Genomic DNA, 14,822 nt, shown 5'->3' with positions numbered 1-14,822 from the left:
TTTGTTAATTTTCTTTTTAAATAGTGCATATTATAAGGCTTCTTCCAATGAATTACTCGGCAATCCTACAAAGATATTCAATGTTTCATGCCCAAGACAACCACAAAGTCATGAATGTTGTTTTTATGTGTTGAAGTACATTAGAGATCTTGTTCGGGCATCAAATGCAATAGAAACCTTAAAAGAAAAAGTAAGTTCATTTTTTATAACTTATTTTGGTATCGATAATCTATAAAATTAATTTATATTTATTAATTTTACAGTTTGATGGGAAGAAGCAATATTGTGAGATTGCAGACCTCTTGCCAATCCAACACGAATGGTTAGATCAATTGATGACATACATTTATCAGTAAGCCTATTTTGTTTATAAGTTCGTTTAGTTGTAAGTTTAGTTTTTTGTAAATGTATTAATGTTAAGGCTAGCTATCTTACTTAAGTACTTGTGTTTTATATGCTTATGTATGACATTTTTAATTAATGAAAGTTATCATATTTTCATTCAAAAAAAATTCTTAACCAATTCCAATTGTACAAAATATATATAACTGTAAATTCATATAATTAGACCGTTGAAAAAGAATTAGGCCAAAATATATATATTAATTAGACCATTTAAATAAAATTAGGCCAAAAAAAAATATATAAATAGAATTCGGCCATTTAAAAATAATCAGAAATATATATTAAAAAAAAACAGGGCACTTTCTACTTCAGTTTTACCTAAGAACCGAAGTAGAATGTCCCATTTCTACTTTGGTTTTTAGGTAAAAACCGAAGTGGAAAGTGCCCCTTTTACTTCGGTTTTTACCTAAAAACCGAAGTAGAAAGTGCCCAGGATGGATGCGTGAACCACTTTCTACTTTAGTTATTATGTAAAAACCGAAGTAGAAAGTGGGGATTCTACTTCGGTTTTTAACTACTTTTTACTTTGCTCCGAACTACTGCGGTTGCGAATTTTAGTGAAAACCGAAGTAAATCAAGCTTAAAAACTGAGGTAAAAGCCCATTTTCCTTGTTGTGTGATAATAAATTATTTAAATTATAAGATAAAATTAATTTTGAATTATCTGATATTTATGCATTTAAGAAATATTATATTATTTTAATACATACATATTTTTTCTAATTAATTAAATAAATAAATGAGATAAAATTGGGGAAGCACATGTGTGCTACATGCCCACAGTAACTAACGTGTGACACATGTCACATGCCCAATTTGTTCAGTTCAAATTGTAACTGTTAATGATTTGAATTAATGTATTTATTAAATAATAATTTAAAAAAATATTTTTTTATTTGATTAAATAATTATATCCTGAACCTAATTTAGTTATACCAAAAGTTAATCGTAAAAAAAAGCGATTGATTTTGAGTTTTTAGAGAAAACCTGGAAAGCTACGATACTCTCTCACAACCTTGTCTTCTCCAAATATCTTTTGATCTCATGTGTTGAGAACATCAAGAAAGCCTAAAAATTTGTCCACGCACTACAATAATTTATACTTTTAACGACTCCCTATAATGGCTTACACTATAGGTGTAAGACATTAAAAGTTAGAAGGGATATTTAATATCTTATTGTGGGAAACATTAAAAAAATTTGTTTATGACTATAATTATAAGATATCAAAAATGAAGGTAGACGTTGTAAGTCGGCTTGGAGAGCCATATCTATTTTTTTGGGCATAGACGTAACATCTCCCCACAAAAGATGGGTCACGTATTATATATATATATATATCAATTACTTTAAAGGGATATTTGCGACATAAGTACCCAATGTTTGGGGAAAATACCCAGCATGGACCCAATCATTTTTTTTAGTGGGAAAAGTTCCAAAACATAGTAAAACTGTAATTCAGTTAGGGCTCCTTTGTTAGCTCTGTTAATGAGCTGATTAGCCTAACACATGTCACGTTTTTATTGGTGCAAATCATAATTATTTTTAAATTTTAATTTTAAAATAAAAAATTAATTAAAAATACATTTTAATTTTAAAAATTAATTAAATTAAAAATACATTAAAAAATAAATAAATAAAAATTTATAACTCATTTTAAGTTTAAAAAAAATTAAAATCCCTAAAACTATTTTGCCTCTCTCTCCTTCTCCCTCACTGTCTTCTTCCTCTCCATGACCCCTTCTTCCTCCTCCCCACGACCCCTTTATTTCTTATTGGCTGTACAAAGTTTGAGAAGACCAAACCAAAACAGTCTCAAAGGAGAGACAAAAGAAAGACATAGAAAATAAGAGAAAGAAAGAAAGCACAGAACAGAATACCAACTTTCATCCAAACATTGGTTTTTTTTTATCAAATAACAGCCAAAACCAGATACCCAAATTCTCTTTTCTCTTAACTAGATCCTCTCTTTGTGTTTTGGTTTACCAAACCTCGTGGGGTCCCTGAAAAAATTTCTGGGTCGTCCTTCTTTTCCACTATAATGGCTTATCTGAGATGATCAATTTGTTATCTTCTAGTGGCCAAGCTATTCTACAACTGTGTAATAATAGGTAGGGTCTTTTCATTGGTAGGTTTTGGTTGTGACTTTGACTGTTATTGAGCTAAGATGCAATCGAGTGGGTCCGAAACTGCCAGTCCGACTACCCAACGACTTCAATCCTTGTCATCTACTGATACTAAAGGAAGGCATAGGATACAGGCTGAGCTTAAGAGGCTCGAGCAAGAAACAAGATTCTTAGAGGTGAGTGTGTTCGATTTTAATAAATATATGTTTGAGCCGGTTTCTGTTATAAAGTTCGTGGGAAGGAGGAAGAAGGGGTCGTGGGGAGGAAGAAAACAGTGAGGGAGAGGGAGAGAGAGGTAGAATAGTTTTAGGGATTTTAATTTTTTTAAAGTTAAAATCAGTTATAAATTTTTAATTTTTTTAATGTATTTTTAATTTTTTAATTTAATTATTTTTTTAAATTTAAATGTATTTTTAATTAATTTTTTATTTTAAAATTAAAATTTATAAATAATTATGATTTAGACCAATAAAAACGTGACATGTGTCTGCCTAATCAGCTTATTAACAGACCTAACGGAGGAGCCCTAACGGAATTATAATTTTACTATGTTTGGGTACTTTTTCCACTAAAAAAAAGATTGAGTTCATGCCAGGTATTTTCCCAAACATTGAGTACTTATGTCATAAATATCCCTACTTTAAATCAATCTCATCTTATTCCACATGTTTGTCTCTCTATTATATATATAATATCTTTTACTTTTATTTATTATTATTAATTAAAAGTTAAAAACCATATTCTCTATCTTCCGCGCGTTATCTGCCTCACCTTCCCTCTCCAAACCCACCCACCTCCCTATCACTTTCTTTCTCTTTTCTCTTATTTCTTTCCCCACATACCTATTTATATTTCTCTCTGCCTCCCTCACTCACCCTCTAGGTCAAAGGCTCAAAGTTGACACCCTGCCTCCCACTCTCACCACCTGGTTGATGGCACTGCTCACTTGGGACAAAGGCGTCACTCTGACTGGGTCGACAGCAACGTTCCGCCTCCCACTCTCATCGTCTGGGTCAAAGTCGCTCGTCATCAAGTTGATGCTACCTCTCTCTCCATCTATGAGGAAAAGCTTGATTCCTTCAATTTGTTGAAGAAATAGTAAGTGCTTTTTCTTGTCTCTTCTTTTCCCTCCTAATTTACTTATATTAATTTTTTTTACTCGTTTTCTTCTTTCTGGAAAGATAAGTGCTCATTTGATTATGAGATTTTGTACATATAATAGGTATTATATGTTCTTGATGTGAAGAAAAATATGGCCATTAAATTTGAATCTTTGAAGGTTTGTTCATGGAGTGAAAATATTGATTGTAAATAATAAATTACTTACTTATAGCATACATAATATCTTGTTCATTTTAAGTTAGCATATATATTAGTTTGTTTTTGTTGGAGCATATGATTTTTCTGAGAAAATTGTTTTTTATATGTAGTTGCATCTATTTATTTTCATTATAATTACTTGAAAGAATAATAGTTGCACATACTTGATTTATTTTATTTTCTGCAATGCAGCGAAGAACCTCATTCTTGCACGATAAAGGGAATGTAGAGTTTTGGGATTTGTCCAGCTGTAAAGAGAAACTCCAAGTCATGCAAGCCCTTTTAAGTGCATGCATGCAACCTTGTGCACCAAAAGAGATCATTTCTTCAAGATTTGAGATGTCAATCCCTCTCTATTATTTCCTCCTTTCCTTGTGGTATAATCTGACCTTGTGATGTCTGGAGAAGGTTTGAAGGTATTGGAAGCTTGTGGTGGGATTCGAAACTTAGGAGAACGAAAACTCAAAATCTAGAACAACACTTTGTGTATGATTGGTAAATCTGAGTTGCATGTGTAATTTTTGTGGTTAATCTTTCATTTGGCATGTATTAATGTGTTTAGAGTGGTATGATGATTTGCATGCATGGTTGTGACTTAAGTTTATGCTAGAAAGCTTGGCAATATTATTGTGAGTAAAAATGCATGTTGCCAAAATTCATGGTCTGACTTCCAACGGATGAGACTGCACTTTTTTGCCTTTGAGAGTACTTGATGGTAGGCTTTGGAAAATCACAAAAATGTATTTTGAAGCTCAAGTTATGTACTTTTTGGCATTGTTATGCAAATCTGGAAACAAAATATTGTGCAGCATGCACTGCCCAGATTTCATTAAATATCTCAGTAGGTTATACTATCCTAAAAATTATGAAATTTTATATGAAGATATTTTATATATGTAGAAAGGTCCCTGTAAAATTGTAGAGAAAAATATGTTACGGTTTAAGGGAAATAAATTTGTAAAGTTTACCCTAAAATTTGGAAAATGTAAAATACTAACCATAACGAAATGAGATTTTTGGGATGGTTCTCCCAACCTAAAACAATTTTTGACACTATATTTTCGCCTATTTCCTTTCCTTATGGAAAGGAATAAGTGGACAAAATTTAAGAGGCTTTGCCCAAAAACTCGAGATATGACAAAAGTTTGAAAATTGACTTTTATCACTTAATTAAAAGTTAAAAGAGAAAAAAATATGAAAAATAGAAATTTGTTCTTTTTAAGAAATTAATTAAGGACATAGAATATTAAACCAATCTAAATCAGCTTGAGAAAAAAAAATGATTTTTACCATTTTAATAAATTAAGGGTTCAATTACCATTCTTTTCAAAAAGACCGCAAAAGAGGAAAAAATTGTGGTATTTTTCTAAAAAGAGATTTTGTTAACTCTTTTGATTCTAAACAAGAGTACATAAGTATCAATTAAAATAGTTTCTTCACGAAGAAATATTAAATCACTTAGTATGGAGAGCATGTTACTTTGGGATTGATCCCTATTATAATTTAATGACAGAAACGAAAAATCTGACATTTATACATTATGGAGTGTGTAGGAGACTACAATATGAGTATTGAGAGTACAACTATTATAGAATATTAGCTATATGTACATGTCAAAGTTTAATTCGAGTACAATGTATTACTTATAGTAACTGCCAAGGGGAAAACAATTAGCGGTATTAAGGATTATGCTGGAAGCTAAGGAATCTGGGTAAGTTAGTCTTTCCCTTTCTTAGCTATAACATGATTATACTAGGGTGTGCTTGAAGTATTAGATTACACTAGTTTTGTTTGGGTCTTTAAGACCAGGGTATGCTTGATACCCACCTTTTCAATGCTTATGCATTATGCGGCTTATTGGTAAGTGGGTTCGGGTTGGAGCCAGGACCTTAGTGTAATACTGTCCGGGTTGGAGTCAGGATATGGTAAAATATAGTTCGGGTTTGAGCTAGGACATGGTAAAATATAGTCCGGGTTGAAGCCAGGACAAGGTAAGATAAAGTCTGGGTTGGAGCCAAGACGAGGGTAAGACACTACAAGAAAAAATGCTTTTAATAACACCGAAAATGTGTTATCAAAACATACCATAACACTTTTTGATGTGTTAAGACCGACTATGTTATCGTAGGTCATGGTACTTTACATAACACTTTATCAGTGTTATACAGATGTGTTATTATACTGTCAACGATAACATACTTTCTGTGTTATTTTAATATATAGATAAGTGTTTAATTATGTTATTTATAGTCGATTATATAACACATTTCAATACTTATAAATTTGTGTTATACTACACTTTAGTATAACATTTTTTTTGTGTTATACTACCCTTTAGTATAACACTTTTTTCGTGTTATACTACACTTTTGTATAACACATTTTTTGTGTTATACTACACTTTAGTATAACACATTATTTGTGTTATATAATGAAGTTTGCATAACCAAATTCTTTGCATAAAAAGTGTTATTGTAATAGATATTATAACTCAATTTTCGTATTATTGTTATATTTAGATATGTTTAAATTCTCATTATATATTTTATTTATATAACACTAATTTATTATATTATATTTTAATTTTTTTATATAATTAAAATTATCTTTCTAATATATACTAGCATCATCAAATGAACTTGATTTTCAAATAACAAAAAGTAAGAACATTCAACATTGCATTAACAATCCACAAATTAGTTTAAAACATTCAACACTATCATCAACAACAAAATGTTCTTTAAGTATTCAAGGAGTCTAAAAGTTACTACTTTCAACACAAAGAAATAAACAAAGTTACTACTTTCAAGGAGTCTTAAGTATCCTTTTCTACTTCGCTTGTCACATCTGCAAAATAAACAAAGAAATATTTTATTGTTATTATCTAGCATCACAAATTACTTCAAGAAAAATGCTATGGAAATTATATCCAAGAAAGGACACCGCATACAAAATAATGGATTCACAACTACATCAAAGCAAACAAAGAAACCAAACACTAAATTATAAGACATTTGTTATTTTTTGAGTATGAAAATGTACCTCTTGGAATAACTTTTTTAGAAGGCCATGCAACTGTGGAACCAACTGCTTCTTGTATTGTAAGCATCACATGATTAGGATGAAATAAGTAAGATTCTGGTACAATATCAACATCAACCCATACTCGCATAAAGTCTGGTCCAAGAGGCTTTCCATGTACAGTTATCTTTGGATCACTATAATCCCAACAACCTTCAGCAACAATTACATCTGCCTAGTCAAGCAAGTGGCAAGCATTCTTCCCTTCTGTAAAGTTATGTCTTTTTTTCTAGTGCAATACTCTACCAAATTTATTTTAAAGACAATATATTAGTTTCTGTATTTGTTCTTCTAAAATGAAAATTTAAAACAACAACTTTTATAATTTACCTTAGGGGACTGAATATTGTTTGACTGCGGTACATTGCGAGACTGTCCTTCGCTTGGTGTCACTTACCACCAACCTAAATATAAAACCAAGATAAGTTTCATTGGAAAAAAAGAAAACTAAGGTTTATAAGTGCAAGTTAGAAATACCACCAAGTGTTCTTTAAGTAGATTCATCATTTCAGTCATTTTGAGCTTCATATTATGTTGTTCTTCTTCTAACTTGGAGATCTTGCTATTACACATATTAACAAGAATACACCATACCATCATATGGCTAAGTACTTTCAGATTTGGGTTATAATTAATTGAAGAAATTACACTTTTTAATTGTAATTTTATTCCACCATACCATCATAATCTTACCAATTTTTTTTCCCTCTAGTCTTGCCAGTTTTCCCTCTACGAGCTAATTACTCTCTTGAATAAATAAAAGCATTTCATTTCTTGGTTTTCTTTTAAATTATGACTTTCTATTTTCTGTTAAACTAATCATATCAGCCCCTGTTTCTTATGGAATGAGCATGCATTTTTAACAAAACAAATGTCATATATCTCACAATTCAGGGCCAATTTAAGAAGCATACATAGCCGTCTATTTGTTAGTGTGACCATTTTCTATTAGTATACATTATAAATTCAATCTATTGTACTCACTTTGTTTGGGCCTACTTATAGGCTATATAGATAATAAGAATACACCATACCATCATATGGCTAAGTACTTTCAGATTTGGGTTATAATTAATTGAAGAAATTACACTTTTTAATTGTAATTTTATTCCACCATACCATCATATTCTTACCAGTTTTTTTTCCCTCTAGTCTTGGCAGTTTTCCCTCTACGAGCTAATTACTCTCTTGAATAAATAAAAGCATTTCATTTCTTGGTTTTCTTTTAAATTATGGCTTTCTATTTTCTGTTAAACTAATCATATCAGCCCCTATTTCTTATGGAATGAGTATGCATTTTTAATATCATTTTTAACAAGTGTCATATATCTCACAATTCAGGGCCAATTTAAGAGCATACATAGCATCTGTTTGTTAGTGTGACCATTTTCTATTAGTATACATTATAAATTCAATCTATTGTACTCACTTTGTTTGGACCTACTTATAGGCTATATAGATAATCATAATACATTTTGGAGTGTGTTTGATTCTGCAGTAAAAGGAAGTTTCAACAATGAACAAGGGTAATATTTTCAAGCTAGCAAAGTGGTTCCGTGGGGTACACTATCTAATACTTGTTTCATAGATTTGTAATTGAGTCAGATTTTATATTATATTCTCTGTCTATACACTATCGTAAGGGATTGCTAATGATTTTGGTCTTCTTATTATGTAAGTTTTGTAGTATTGATCTCAGAATGAATCCTGCTCTAAGTCTTAGTTCTGTATTCAGTTTCTTTTAACTAAAAACTATACAAATAGTTTAGTTAATGTTCTCCTTCAGCTACACTAAAGAATTAGAGAAGGATTCATTTTGAGATCAATATTAAAGATAATAAATAGTAAAATATTGTGTACAATTTGTGAATGTGTAAATTACTTTTGTTTTTGTGGCTTGAAAAGCTTGTTTGCATTTTATTGTGGAGATTTCTGTTGAAATCAGTAAGGCACAGTGAGTTTCACTTATTTTAGAAAGATTTTCCTTTGATTGAAAACCTTATATTAATTTTTGAGGAACCAAATACTAGAGAGAACTACTGAAATTCCTCATTATTAATTAATAGACAGTGCTGGTATAGACCAAAACCCTAAACATTACAAGGTTGAGTTAGATTGAGAGGCTCCCCTTTCCCAAAGATTGCCAAATTCTTTTCTATGTAAATCTCACTCTTTATCTACAATATCTTCCCAACCTAACAGCCCAGACAACTTCTAGGTGGCACTAATGGGAAAATGTGGATCGACCAACTAATTACAAAGAGCAATAGGAATGAATATAATCTTTAAACATAAACTGGTAAATGCCCAAATAAAAACTCAAAATAAACTGGTAAAGTTGATAAATGAAATCTAGAACAGTTCATCAACACTTGTTTCTTGACTGTAGCTTTTCTCATCAGGTTTGGGAGCTGACTAAAGACTGGTTAGGCACTGCCATTTGGCCCAAGAATTTTTTTCAATGGAAGCTCTTTGTTTAGTTAAAATGATAAGTTTGAGTTTGAAAGCTAGATTTTTTGGCTGTTAGAGTCAACAGTGTTTGGCTAAGAATAGATCAATTGCTGAGTTGGTTAGGAGTTTATGATTTGGCTTATATATTAGTCTCTGTTTTGAGTTTTTTGTAAGTTTGGTGGTGTTTCAAATCTGGCAGTTGTAATTTCTTTCTGTGTTTTTAATATACTCCTTTTTTCGATCAAAAAAAAAAAAGTTGAAAAAACTAAAAAAACTCAAAATAAATGGAAGTTGTAACATAAAAACTCAAATCTCAAATCTGGCAGTTGTAATTTCTTTCTGTGTTTTTAATTACATAGAAAGTTTGCTATGTTAGTACATAAAATAGTTCCACCTTCAACAGGGATAAGTATTAAAACTAGAAAGATAGACTCTCAACAAATTCATAAAAGGCACAGGATAGAGCAACAAAAAAAATGGCTGTTCAAATACACAAAATTAGCGAAGATTCATTAATTTATGAGAATGGGGGAAGAGAAGAAAGAGGAGTACAAAACCATGAGACATAAGAAAACTATTGGAACACAGGATAGCCCCAGGGGAGAAGTTTTAAAAGCAAGGGTGGTTACACACAAAATGGCATATTTGCATCAAAGCTCAAGTACTGAACAAACACCAAATGAGAAGGGGGGAGGATAGGACTGCGTGTTGGATAACATAAATTCTGTAAGAACACAGAGTTTAGTATCAAATATTATGTGACCAAAATGCTAAAAGTAACTGAAAAAAAATCCAGCAAAATGCCAATGGTGACAAGCACCAAATGAACAAATAAAGCAATATCATAATACTACTTTCAACGTGATAATGCTAATGTCACGAAATATAGATTGAAAAAAAAACTATCTAGTATCTAGGGGCTAATTTTTTTTATTTTTTTTTTAAAATGTAAACTTAACTGCTATTGAACTTCTGTTCCAAACACCATCTCGACTAACATGACAGCAACCTGAAATGACAACTAGCATAAACCACCCGCAGGAAGAGAAGAGTGAATTCTAGAGAACTTTTTATTTTTATCAGAACTATGGTAATAGCATTTCTTCTCCAACTTGTCTACTCTTTTAGTCTCTCTTAACTTCTTAAGGAAAACTCAAACTAAGAACTTTTCTCAATGAGAAATTAAATAAAACAAGGTTTATAGGCATATCAAGTTAACTTATCCTCAGCACAACTCTGTTGGAACTGAACCCTCAACTCTGAGTTATTACTTACTAGAATTTCTTTATCAATAACTCAAGGATTCCACTAGAGTTTATTATAATTTCCTCTTGCTTCCTCATTTATTGATTTATTTTAAGGGTTCCTTAGGAAATTGGTGCCTATTATGATAAATATTAAAAGCCAGTAGCATGAAGAAGAGAAATTGCAGGATCAGAATCTTCTATCGACCCTAATTTTTTTATGTTTTCTCATTAAGGAATCAACTTTTCAGATGATGCCAATACCTCATAAAGCTTAAACTAGTACTTAATATATGAAGATAGGATCTTTCTCCTCTATGATCATCGCTCTCAGGCTCAGCTGTGCCAGAAACAACGTATGTTTCTTTAAAATATGAAAATGACCATTATATATATGAAATTGCATAGCTAACTATAGCATTATATATATTATATGATAGGGAGCATATGATTTAATGCAGAATTAAAAGAAGTCAAAGAATTAGAAGAGAGGAGGAAGACACTTGATGCTCTGGCAAAAACAACAATTAGTTACTCCTATTGCCACTGCTAATAAACTTATGTGTGAGATATGAATATGAGAGAAGGCATAGCTCCATACCTAGGGAATCTGTAGAGTGCCAGAGGTGTTGTTGCCAGAAGTCTTAACTGTAAAGTGAATAACAAGATTACTGCAGTAGATTGTTGCTGCAGAGTTTTATATGTTTTTTTCTTTCTGATTCTTTGATCCCTGAAAGTTTAAGATCTTCAACTCAGTTGATTAGTAAGAATGACCATAACCAATTAACCAACCAAATCATAATGCATATGAGATAAAAAAGCACAGAAGAAAATCTGACTATCAATCAATATCAGCTTTACCATTCTTAGTAAAAGAATAGGAAACAGACCTATCATGTTTTGACCCAATAAAGCTCCATGACTTAATCAATTTTTAATAAACACATCTTCTCACCAATTTCCAAAAATAAACTACCACTAACTATTATTATTTTACTTATGCAAAATACATAAACCATCAAAAGGATCATGTGCACAAACCAGAAGTAATTCATAACGACTGTAAGGAAAATGAAGAAGAGGAGAAAAATAAAGCAAGAAATAAAAATAGAAATGTAATACGTGATATGTACTAAAAACCCAATAGTAAAAAAATAAAAATCTTCAATATATATATATATATACTAAAATAGGGAGACAAATTACTTTGCGAGTTCATATAACCACCAAAATTTTCTTCTTCTTTCAATTTAGTTTGACTCCTTTCCCACTTCGCAAGTAACCATAGAAAAATCATTATTGGATACATATATAATATATGTATATAAATATTCATACATATAATTTTATATAAGCCAAAGTGAAAACTAAAAACTGATTTCATTTCAATTAAAAATAAAGCAAACTCAGTTTTTGACAGCTATTGTCGTCTCCAAAAATGAGGACCTCAAAGTTCAAACACATACCATGTATTGAAACTCAAAGAATTCAGAGAAGTATGTGGCCCCCGTATCTCATCATTGTCATTTTTTATCTGGGTAGAGGCCAAAATAACATTAAAATATAGAAGAAGAAAAAACAGAATCCATTTAACAAAATAATGATTAGAGACAGAAAAAAACCATTAAATCCCACAGCCCCATCTAACCCAATAGAACAACTTATGAACCTTTCTATTGTAGTGAATCCCATCACCTCCGTCGAAGCCCATCTGTGCCAAGTCTGCTGCTTTCAATAAGTGAGGACAAAGAGCCTTAGCATCTCTAACAAACATTCCAGCTCTTACTCCTAAAAAGTACAAGTAAAATTTTGATTATATCAAATGTGGTCCAGAATATATTGCACAAGTAACTTTATCTAAGATAACTTGGTAAAATCCCTACCATAAACACGAGCAGGATAATTGGCAGACGAAATTTCAGCAGTTCCTTTGGGACTGTCCGAATGGCATACAGCCACAGGCTTATCCTTCAAATTATGATCATTCCTGATGACAACTGAGACAAAAAAAAAAAGCAGTCCTGCAACATCAAATAATGATTATTATACTCCTCAAATACCCAAATTTCCTTGGCATCTTTTAATATTTGGATTTCCAAAATTGCTTCAAACCCAAATAACCTAGCCGCTATGGTGTTTTATACAATTTATTTTATGTTTGATCATGAAGATCTTGTTCAACTTGTTAACATGATGAACTATGAATAAATAGCAAGGCAAAAATAATCTGACAAATTTTCAGAACAGTAAGTACAACGAAGTCATCATCCCCACCCTCATAATTAAAAAGAATATAAAATGAATATGGTTCAACGTTAATAGTACCATGTCAATGTGGATAATAGCTGTCCTGAGCAAATCAGCTGAAGAAGGATTTGAATTGGTATTCTTGATCCATTTAGACTAGCAAGGAAAACGCTTACGGTACCTGTTTCTCCAGGTTCCTATATAGTGCAGCCTCGAACTCTGCAGAAAACAAAGTTCAGACAGGTAAATGTGTGATGCAGAAGCTACATGCACATTATACTTGGAGATCCAACATAATTATTTTTTTATTGGTATATGTCTAAGAACTTTTGGATTCCAGATAATCCAGTAACATCAGAATTTACATAGTACTCCGTACCAAATGCAGCTATGCAGCAACTAGAGAGATAGGGATTAATAAATCTAAGCTAAGCATGTCGGCTCGTGAGGCACAACATTCTATAAATTACCTTTTCTAGCAGAGGTCCAAGAGGTAATATAGCTTTTTAAACAAAAGAGAGGGGGGTTGAGGCTAATAATCAGCAGATATTGTTTGAAACAAGCTAATCAGTACCTTGAAATAATTTTCCACAAAATTTGGATCCGTGAGAGTTGAATGACGCCCATAAGACCCAATAGCTGGTGAGTTTGGTGAGGCCTCTAAGCAGTAATTTTTTAGTGAGGCAGAGGGCTGAGAAGGACTCCCTTGAACAGAATCTTTCACACTGCTATCATCTTCTGCATCAAGGTTGTATGTATGTGCTATTTTCATTTCCAAAGACTTTTCACTTCCAATAGTTGGTTTCTCGATTAGTGTTTGAATCTTTTGATGTGCAGTATCATCAGACTCTCCTCCATTTTGGTTTATGTATTCAGTTTCTTCACCAACTTCAGATAAATAATCCTCCTCTGTTAGTACACTTCCTCTATTAGATGTAAGCTCATTGTCATAATTAACAAGACGAGAATCCTCGACAGAGAGTTTAGTAGCAAAGAAAGCTGACAACCTTGGCTGGTTGTCAGCAAGCTGGACCAGTTGGTAAGGGACCCCTGGAATCATAAAAATGAATTACCTAGTGTAATAACAAATAACAGAGAGAGAGAGAGAAATAGAGAGACAGAGAGAGGGAGCAACTCAAAGCTCTCAAGCACAACAAAATAATCTGGACTTGTACATGAGAAGTTCTTACCCTTAAGTATCTCTACAAAAAAAAAAAAAAAATACATACTTCAAATTAAGCCACCTTATGTCGCTCCATCCAACCCCTAGATCATGATTACTACGTAATATGTTAAAAGCAATTCTAATTTGTTGATGTTAAAGCTCAATGGAGAAAAACTGATCATGTCAAAATGAATATAAATTAGAAGTTATTAAGAAAAATGAAATAATGGGCCTACAACTCAAGAGTTTGCTAGCTGCAACAGAATCTTACACCCAAGTGGGTTTCACCCCCGGAAGCCCTCCACTGAAAGACCTGATGGAATCACAAAATAAAAGATCAGATATCTATAAATTCACTCTTGAGACTAAAAGCATTCAGAATTTTACTACAAAGAATTAAGAACAAAATTCCAAAACCATAGAGGAGAAGAAAAACCATCAGACGAAATCAAAATCTCAGACAATCTAGAGGTAGTGAGAATCTTAAACGAATCAATGAATCATACCTAATCTACCAATGTAAGCAGTCTCCATAAGCTGTGACACATTTTGCCAAACACTTGTGTGCTTTAAAAATGAAAAGCTAAGCAAAATAAAAGATTTGAAACCAAATGTCCAAATGAATCTTCTCAAGTGGAAACAAGATATTAAGCAATATATAAACCAGTAACCACATCAATTACTCACAAAAATATAAAGTATAAACCCACTGCTCAATTCTATATTATCTATTTCAGCATTCAATCTTCTCAATAATAAATATTTCAGCTTTCAATCAATTTG

At 31.7% G+C, this 14,822-nt stretch overlaps 1 long non-coding RNA gene across 1 annotated transcript; it reads right to left on the bottom strand.

Moving 5' to 3' along the window:
- Positions 1–12,296: 12,296 nt before the first annotated feature.
- Positions 12,297–12,633, bottom strand: LOC133833830 (uncharacterized). Its single transcript, XR_009893156.1, has 2 exons — positions 12,511–12,633; positions 12,297–12,415 (listed from the first exon to the last, which is right to left on the bottom strand). It is a non-coding gene; the product is annotated as an uncharacterized LOC133833830 (long non-coding RNA).
- Positions 12,634–14,822: the final 2,189 nt, after the last annotated feature.

This window comes from Humulus lupulus, chromosome 5 (genome assembly GCF_963169125.1).
Source record: "Humulus lupulus chromosome 5, drHumLupu1.1, whole genome shotgun sequence".
NCBI lineage: Eukaryota > Viridiplantae > Streptophyta > Magnoliopsida > Rosales > Cannabaceae > Humulus > Humulus lupulus.
This window is presented reverse-complemented; position numbering and strand designations above follow the sequence as displayed.